Raw genomic sequence first — 9,618 nt, 5'->3', positions numbered from 1 at the left:
ATAATATAAGAAGTTTCTAATGTGGTAGTTCACTACATGGCTATCGTCTGCAGAGGTAGGGAAATATATAAAAAAAGAAATGAAAAGGAGAGAGAGTTAAACTGAGCAAGAGGGGTACTCAGAGAGACTTCACTAATTTGTGATCATTGTACATGTATGATCATATGTACACATTTATGTAAAGTTATATATGGACAGGGTTGCTACAGTGCACAACCCCAGGAGGAATATTTCACATGAGTGGTTATGTAATGCAGTAGTACTTCAGAAGGTTGTATATATGTTTAAAAAAAAGAATATTTTAAAAAGACCTATAAAAATGAAATAAAATGGGATCCCTGGGTGGCGCAGCGGTTTGGCGCCTGCCTTTGGCCCAGGGCGCGATCCTGGAGACCCGGGATCGAATCCCATATCGGGCTCCCGGTGCATGGAGCCTGCTTCTCCCTCTGCCTGTGTCTCTGCCTCTCTCTCTCTCTGTGACTATCATAAGTAAATAAAATAAAATTAAAAAAAAAATAAAAAATAAAATAAAAAAAAGAAATAAAATAAGGGCCTATTACTTCCATAATAAACCAATCTAATCAATTCTTAGTAGGAAAAGACTCCTAGTAGCAAGTATTTATTTTTTATCTAACTGTGTGGTATTTAAGATTTTATTTATGGCTTCTGAATGGGATCTAAATCTTCTATAACACATCTTATAAAGTTTTCTTACACTTAGGCCTGAATCTGATCCCTACATGGAAATACAATGCAATGTCTCCATTTTTAAAAAAGACTTTATTTATTCATGAGAGACAGAGAGAGAGAGGCAGACACTTAGGCAGAGGGAGAAGCAGGCTCCCCATGCTGGACTTGATCCCAGCACCCTGGGATCATGATCTGAGCCGAAGGCAGACGCTCAACCACGGAGCCACCCAGGTACCCCAATGTCTCTATTTTCTTTATAGTGTAATGATGTGGTTAAGTTGTGCCAAGGCTTGGGTTCAAGCTAAATTATAAAGAACTAATACTCACAGTTTGTTGGGGAAAGTAATAAAATGAATGACTCAGCCCTTGTTCATATAAAGGAACAAAATGTTATTACACATAGGTTATACTTTTGTATACATAGGAGATATAAAAATATCTGCTAAAGGAACTATTAGGATTAGCAAAGCCATCTAATATTTTTCTTCTAGTAGTTTGATCACATTTCCCTTCCATTTCTTTGGTGGATTCAAACAAGAAGGGCAGTCAGACTGGTGGAGGGTAGGTGGCATAATCCCCAGTGGAGAAGGTAGGTATATAAATTATTTTCCTTGAAAACTAAAACAGCTGATGTACCAAAGGTGGTTCAGATGCCCTTTCCTTCAGGACTGAAGCATGTTGGGATTTCTGTGGTTCCCTGAGGGGCCACAGGATGCAGCAGGAGAATGTATTTGCTTGCTTGCTATCTTTGGTCTTATGAGGGCTTGCTACATCTTCACAGACTTGGTTGAGGGGAGCTCAGGGCAGAAACCACCTGGTGGGCTTAATTGCCCCCTTTCCTGCCTGTGTTGACAGAGAATCTCTCTCTCCCAAAACTGGCAATCACTGGTCAAGTGATTCACCACTGATCCACCAGAACAGACACTCACTGGGGATGGTGATGGAGGATGCAAAGCAATCTGAATGTTGAAGAAACATAATATGAGCAAGCAAGGCAAAATTAGAATATACTTCAAGGGACTGTGTAACCCCAGAAAAGGAAGAATAAAGCATTCTTTAAATACAGAGAACAAACTGGTGATTGCAGGGGGGAAGTGGAGCAGGGATGGGTGAGATTGATAAAGGAGATTAAGAGGAGGGATCCCTGGGTGGCGCAGCGGTTTGGCGCCTGCCTTTGGCCCAGGGCGCGATCCTGGAGACCCGGAATCGAATCCCACATCGGGCTCCCGGTGCATGGAGCCTGCTTCTCCCTCTGCCCATGTCTCTGCCTCTCTCTCTCTCTCTCTCTCTCTCTGTGTGACTATCATAAATAAAAATAAATAAATAAATAAATAAATAAATAAATAAATAATAAATAAATAAGAGGTACAAACTTCTAGTTATGAAATAAGTCACAGAGATGAAAGTACAGCATTGGGAATAGAGCCAATAATATTTTCATAATGTTGTATGGTAACCACACTTATCATTGTGAGCACCGAATAATGTATAGAATTGTCAGATCAGTATGTTATACACTTGAAACTAATGTAATTTTTATGCTAATTACATCTTGATAATAAAAATAGAACAAAGCATTCTTTTTGAGGAAGAAGTGAAGAAACAAAATAATTAAAGATAAACCTTAGAATTAGACATCAGAGTACAAAAATAGACTTTCCAGGAAGAATAAGTATATATTATTTAATTAAATGATTTTAATTTATGTAGCATATGATCATTTAAACTTTTATAGCCACTTAACTAAAATTTAAATTATATAATTATTATATAATATATATGTATAATTAGTAGTTAAAAATTTTAATAGACAAACTAAAACGGAAGAAACTCACGGCTAAGAACAGGTTTACCAGTCTGAAAAAAAAAAAAAAAAAAAAAAAAAAAAACAGTCTAAAATACAGAGACTCCTAAACCTGGGAAACAAAGAGTTGCAGAAGGGTTGGTGGTTGAGGGGAAAAAGTAACTGGGTAACAGGCATTAAGGAGGGCACATGATGAGATGAGCACTGGTTGTTATACTATATGTTGAAAAATTGAATTTAAATTTTAAAAAATTATTTAAAAATTATATAAATAAACTAATCAATTTTAAAAAATACAGAGGAAAAACAGTGTGGAAGAGGACAAAGGGAAAAGGGGAAAAGACTGCTCTGGAAAGCTGGGAAGTGTGGAGGACATTTTCAGGGTACCATCTGGATAAATCAACTCCATTAGAGTTTCCTCTCATCACCTTTCTTGTGATGCTGATGCTTCTGGAATGGGAGCCAAATTTTGAGAAAGATGAAGTCAAGCAGCCAGAACACCAAACAAGTTACCACAAGGGCTGCTCTTCTGCCTTGTAAATTTAACTCAGTTTTTAATAATAGTAACCTCTCCAAAAATCCATGTTATATAAAGTAAAAATTTAAAGGTATTTAAACTGAGCAAAATCATAGAACCATAGAATCCATAGAATCCATAGAATCATGGATTTCACCATACTAACCAATCCTTACCTTTTTTCTAAAAGTGAGGATACAGTACAAGAAACTTGACATGAAACACTATTATCTAAGTTGGCAAGATTCTATAATTTTTTTAGTCGAAGGCATGCATACACCAAAATCAGCTCCTTGCACAGCTTAAAATAAACTTCCAAAAAGTTATGTCCATAGTGAATTTCTGAAATCTAAGCTATATTTTCCCCACTGACCCTTTTTACTTTTAAACAGGAATATTTTCTTTTAAAAAATGAATGAATATTCCAAGTCTTAATAAGGACGGAAATACAGGATTGAACATGTAGGTGAAAAGTATATTTTTGAAATGCCAATTTTATTAATATTCTTAGTATCGTTTACAATAAAGTACAAACTACACTGTGCCCAAATCAGGAAGCCTTAGGGTCTTAGGCACATGAGAGAGAGAGAGACAACACAGAAGTCCCAGCACTGTTTCTAATTTTTACAGGTATAGGAATGGAGCAGCCTGCTTTTCTCTGGTAGGTATGAAAGAATCTCTTTACATGTCTGTAAATATTTATTTTTAAAATCTCAACATCATAAATCAAAGCCCAACATTAATATTTCCTAATCCTTTACTTTTGCCAGGGTATTTACCTAAAGATTTTTGTATTTAAAAGGATCCACACTTTTAATTTTTAATCATAAAAATCCCGATTCTTTCATGCTTGATTATCAGTGAGGTACAATAAACAGCCACAGTTGGTATTCTGGCCAGGAAAAAGTGGTAAGGAGTATATCAATTCCTAGCTTGTTGGGTACAGTTAAGAGTTGAAACAGATGGGCAGCCTGGGTGGCTCAGCGGTTTAGCGCTGCCTTCAGCCCAGGGCCTGATCCTGGAGACCCGGGGTCAAGTCCCACATCGGGCTCCCTGCATGGAGCCTGCTTCTCCCTCTGCCTGTGTCTCTGCCTCTTTCTCTCTCTCTCTCTCTCTCTCTCTCTCTCTCTCTGTGTCTCTTGTAAATAAATAAATAAATAAAATCTTAAAAAAAAAAAGAGTTCAAACAGAGGTACACACATGCACTGGGCAAGGTGGGTTCTAGAATGCCTAAATGCTGGAAAACATCATTACAGATCAAGTGGCCTATAATCAAATAAAAAACTGTTTAGCGGGGATCCCTGGGTGGCGCAGTGGTTTGGCGCCTGCCTTTGGCCCAGGGCGCGATCCTGGAGACCCGGGTTCGAATCCCACGTCGGGCTCCCGGTGCATGGAGCCTGCTTCTCCCTCTGCCTGTGTCTCTGCCTCTCTCTCTCTCTCTGTGACTATCATAAAAAAAAAAAATTAAAAAAAAAAACTGTTTAGCGAAGGTCACACATTATTTGTGGAGAAGATCCTGAAGGGTTTTGGAAACAATGTCTGTAACCATGAGTTATAGGTGGACAGGAATCTTGGTGATACAGACTGTTGATATTATCTGCCTCACACACTCTGTCATTCAGAGTCATATAATCTGCTTTTCTGAAAGCTCCTATGTAAGCCCATTTATGAAATGTGACTTCCTCAAAGGTGGGGAAGGATTTTTGTCTTGCAGGTTGTGTTTGTCTTTGTAATCTCAGCATCACCTGGAGTCTGGCACACAGTAAAAGTTCACAATATGTTTCTGATGGAAAGAGCTTCCATTTGGTAAGCCACCATGACTCTTTGTAACTGTTGCTCTCAGGCAAATAATGTGGTAGGCATGCTGCTGTAAATGTAAAGAATGATACATCTTGAAATTTTAACATAGCCACAGCTAGATTACCTTCTCAGTATCTGTTAATTGAAGGTTGAATAAAAGACTAAGTAAGGTCCTTACATTTTCAAAAACTATATAATCCTTGAAATAATCACACAAGTTCCTTTTCACAGAAAACATCTGCTGTGCCCACATGCCTAAACATTCCCAACAGGGATGGCTTTTACCCAGGGAGGGTGGGAGAATGTGGATGGATGGACTCAATTAGCAACCCATTATTCCAGCTACTAAGAGAGACTGTTGGGAAGGTCTAGTTCTGTTTGCAGGAACACCAGTGTGTAAAATAATAGCAACTACCTTTTACTGAATGCCTACTAAACGTTAAGCATCACTATAGGCACTTTACATATGCTATTGCTAATTCTCACAGCAAGTCACCCCAGATCCCAGAGTTAATAAGTGGGGGTAACCTGCTGAGACTGGGTAGGAAGTCAGAAAGGAGACAGAGATGGAGGGCTCAACCAAAGCCATGTCTGAAGAGAATGACAAGGTGTGGTTACTGTCCTCACTAAATATCAGTCAAGCTGATATTTATGTAAATGGTGACACAGAAGTAGAAATCCCTCAGATGGGGCTCCTGAGGCTATAGCCAGGGCATCCCCTTGGCTCCACTTTCTCTTTTGTGCAGTCATCTGGAAATTTATAGATTCCAATTATTTTACTTTTCTTTAATGATTCTGAAAGTGGCAAATCTTACAAATGTATGTTATTATGTCTCTGTTTCAAAAGGACAGTCAGAACAGAGAGTATAACTTTGATATTGATTTTCATGTAGTAAGAGCAAACTCTTTTTTGTTTGGTTTTTTATTAGCTCATTAAAAAATTTATAGTATGGGAACAAATTCTTATCTAGCTTTAAATGTGTTGAGTTGTTAGGTGCATTTTTTAAAGTTGTTTTAATGTATAGGGGGTGGGGAAGTTTGGCCCTTTTACATATAGGCAATCTGGATCAAGGCAAAAATTTGCAGAAGTTATAAAGAAGTTCAGGAGAAAGAGTTGACTGACAAAAGGAAAGGTGAGAAATTCCTTTTCCTTTTATTTTTCCAGCAAGCAATATGGAACCTTTATTTTTAAGGTAATTTCTGTACCTCTGGAACATGAGAGTAATCCTTTTACAAATGGAACTAATTACTAGAATAAACGACAACAAAACCAAACTGGCATTTGATGTGAATCCACAGGAGTTTAAGCTTCAAATCCAGCCAAGAAGTTTGTTACAATCTCTTTTAGCTTAGCATCTGGCTGTTCGCGATCTTTCCATCGGCCCTCATATTGCCCAAGAGGGCTTGGTGCTGGCTGATAACATGAGCCAAGAAAGCACGTTCAAACTTTGTGATCTTGCTGGGCTCCAATTTATCCTCTTACACCAGCATAAATAATGGTCACTTATTCAATAGCCATGGGAGAACACTGTCCTTGCTTCAGCAACTCAGTCAATCGCATGGCATGACTCAAGAGTTGTTACGTGGCAGCATCAAGGTCAGAACCCAACTGGGCAAAAGCAGCAACCTCACAATACTGAGCCAATTCCAGCTTCATGGTACCTGCCACCTGCTTCATGGCCCTGGTTTGGGCAGCAGATCCAACATGGGACACAGACAAACCGACGTTAATGGCAGGGCGGATACCTTTGTAGAACAATTCTGTTTCCAAGACCTGTCCATCAGTGACGGAAATGACATTTGTTGGAATGTAAGCAGACACATCACAGCTTGCGTTTCTGTGACTGGTAAAGCAGTCAAGGAGCCACCACCAAAAGAATCGTTCATTTTGGCTGCTCTCTGTAGCAGACGGGAGTGTAGGTAGAACACATCACCTGGATAGGCTTCACGACCAGGGGCCGGTGGAACAGCAGACACACCTGACGATAAGCAACAGCCTGTGTGAATAAGTCATTGTAAGTGATCAAAGCATGTTTGCCATTATCTCTAGAATACTCTCCCATAGAACAGCCAGAATAAGGAGCCAGGTACCCAAGTGGAGCAGCATCAGAAGCAGTAGCTGACACCACAAGGGTGTACTTCATGGCATCTGCATCTGTAAGTCTCTTCACCAAGTGGGCAACCGTAAATCTCTTCTGACCAACAGCAACGTAAATACAGTATAACTTCTTCTTTTCATCAGTTCTGTCTTTGAAACGTTTCTGATTAATGATTGTGTCAATAGCAATTGACGTTTTGACGTTTTGCCAGTTTGCCGGTCACCAATAATCAGCTCACGCTGAACACGACCAGTTGGCACCAACCCATCCACAGCCTTGATGCCAGTCTGCATTGGTTCTCACACAGAGGTTCGAGAAATGATCCCAAGGGCTCTCAGGTCAAGTCGCCTACAGGTCTTGGAACCAACTGGACCCTTTCCATCAATGGCATTACCAATGGCATCTACAACATGGCCCAACAGCTCCTGGCCAACTGGAACATCCACAGTGGCTCCTGTTCTTTTTACGGTATCTCCTTCCTTAATTAGTTCATCATTTCCAAACACGACAACACCAACATGGTCAGGTTCCAAGTTCGGAGACATATCCTTTAAGCCTGAAGAACACTCTACCATTTCTTCGGCCTGAACATTCCTCAGCCCGTGTACATGGGCAATACCATCCCTAGTGCTTAGGGCATGCCCAGCATCTTCAAGGTCGACTGAGGTGTCAGCTCCAAGAATACGCTCTTCAAGGATAGAGGACGCTTCAGCAGTGCCAGTCTTCTGAAGACGAGTGTTAGAGGCATGGAGGTTCCTTGCAGCAATGAAGGATGATCCCAAAGCATTTTTGGAGACCAGCCCGGCCCAATGAGGGAGGGTGTGGGCCACGACCAAGGGGATACGACAGCATCTCTGCAGCCTCTCTTCGGGTGGTTCCTCTGCTGCCGCAGCCTCCGAACTGACTGGGGCACAACGGCTGAGTGGGGGAGAAATTCCTTTTCCTGAGGAGAAAAATAGTCATGCTGGGAAATGTGGAGCCTCCACCTTTGAAGTTTCTTTTTCTGTCAAACTAAAGAGAAGGATAGCTTGGAAAGAGAGAAACAAAATCCTCAGAGATTACTTCAACAACTAAATAGGGAGAGGCTGAGATGATGGACAGCTACCACGTTGAGAAAGGCTCCTGGGGGTCGTTCATTGTGGATACTGTGAAACTGTATGTTTACACCTAAAACTGACACCTGAAGACATATAGATGAAGACTTAGAGGTTCAGTTTTCAAAGTTTTAGGAAACGATTAAGAATAAGAAGACAGAAAGGTGAGACAGAAAATTAATTCACTATATTTTGGTATTTACATGCTTTTAAATACTGCCACACTGATTTGCCCTGGTCATAATATACTACATAATTTTAGTTGCAAATTTCAGAAAAAACTACCATTGAATGGAAAAGCTTTTTGGACAGGGCCTATGCTTTATTATATCTTTGTAGCTCTCCACTTCTGTTCTTAGCCCACAGGAAATGTTAGTAAATGAATGGGGAAAGAAATTTGTTTTTCATTTAACCACTCCTTTGGGAAGCTTATCCATCTGAACTCTAGATGAGGAACCCAAGGCCCAGGGCCAAACTCAAAAGCCTTTCTTAGAACATGTATTTGCACATGTGATGCTTTTGGGTTGGAAATATGGGCAACTGGAGAATATATGCCCCACCCAAAAGTATTCAAATTCATTTCAAGTTTAAAACTCTCTGCCTTTCTAACGGCTGTAGGTATGTATAAGTGGTTCTTGGTGATATTGATTGAGTGCCTACTATGTTCTGGGTGCTGTGAATTTTGATAACTCAGGCAGGTAGATAATATGAGCCTATTTTACAAATGAAGGAATAGGATTATAGATGTAAAATAACTTGCTCAAGTTCACCCAGCTCCTAGTAACTCAGGTTGGAATTTGATCTGGGGTCTGTCCTTTCTACTTTAACCACACTGTTGATGGAATCAAGCTTGCTGGAGGTGTGAGTATGAGGAGACAAGCTTATGTAATATATTGCAAAGTGACAGCAAACATTTCATTTTACTTTGTTTTTGCACTTTACAATGATGGCACATGTATAATATTTTATTCACTTTAAAAGAAAAAAAAAGCTTTACCAGTGTTATTTTTTGAATTCACAATGTTCCCATGAGGAACTGAAGAGAAATTCTTCACTTTTAACATTTAAGTAAACAGAAAAACAAAAACCTAGAAGACAAAGGCTATAATGTAGTCTTTTCAAAGCAACCCAGCAAGGGAGCAATGTGAAGAAGGTGGAGCACAATGGCTTATGCTTCATAATTAGTGCTCTAACTACAACATATTGCTGCTATGCTTGAAATAACTGGGACGTTGTATACTTGCATCTCATTATTTGGAGTTTTGAAATACAATCTGAACAAAAAAGATCTCTAAAAAAATAGAGACATTAATAGTGATGATTTATATTACAAAAGTTCTTTTTAAGTCTCAAAAATATTTACTCTCTAGGGTTTCTTATATTTTGAGCTTTCATAATACAATTAAATGCTTGTTTTTTAATCTATTAGGTATTTAGATTTTGAATTAAATCTATTTGAAGTACCTACAAAATAGCTTTTGAATCTATTAGGTACTTAACCTAATCCTGAGGTATAGGATCATTTCTCAAACATAGTGTGGAGATTTGATAATTAAAGAGCATTATGAAATAAAGGAAACCATCTTAGAATTAACAATAGCTAATAAATGTTGA

The 9,618-nt window shown here is 39.2% G+C and overlaps 1 pseudogene; it reads right to left on the bottom strand.

The window, feature by feature from the left end:
* Positions 1-5,708: 5,708 nt before the first annotated feature.
* LOC140636287 (ATP synthase subunit alpha, mitochondrial pseudogene) lies at positions 5,709-7,857 on the bottom strand (annotated as a pseudogene).
* Positions 7,858-9,618: the final 1,761 nt, after the last annotated feature.

The sequence above is a fragment of the Canis lupus genome, chromosome 7 (assembly GCF_048164855.1).
Source record: "Canis lupus baileyi chromosome 7, mCanLup2.hap1, whole genome shotgun sequence".
Taxonomy (NCBI): domain Eukaryota; kingdom Metazoa; phylum Chordata; class Mammalia; order Carnivora; family Canidae; genus Canis; species Canis lupus.
This window is presented reverse-complemented; position numbering and strand designations above follow the sequence as displayed.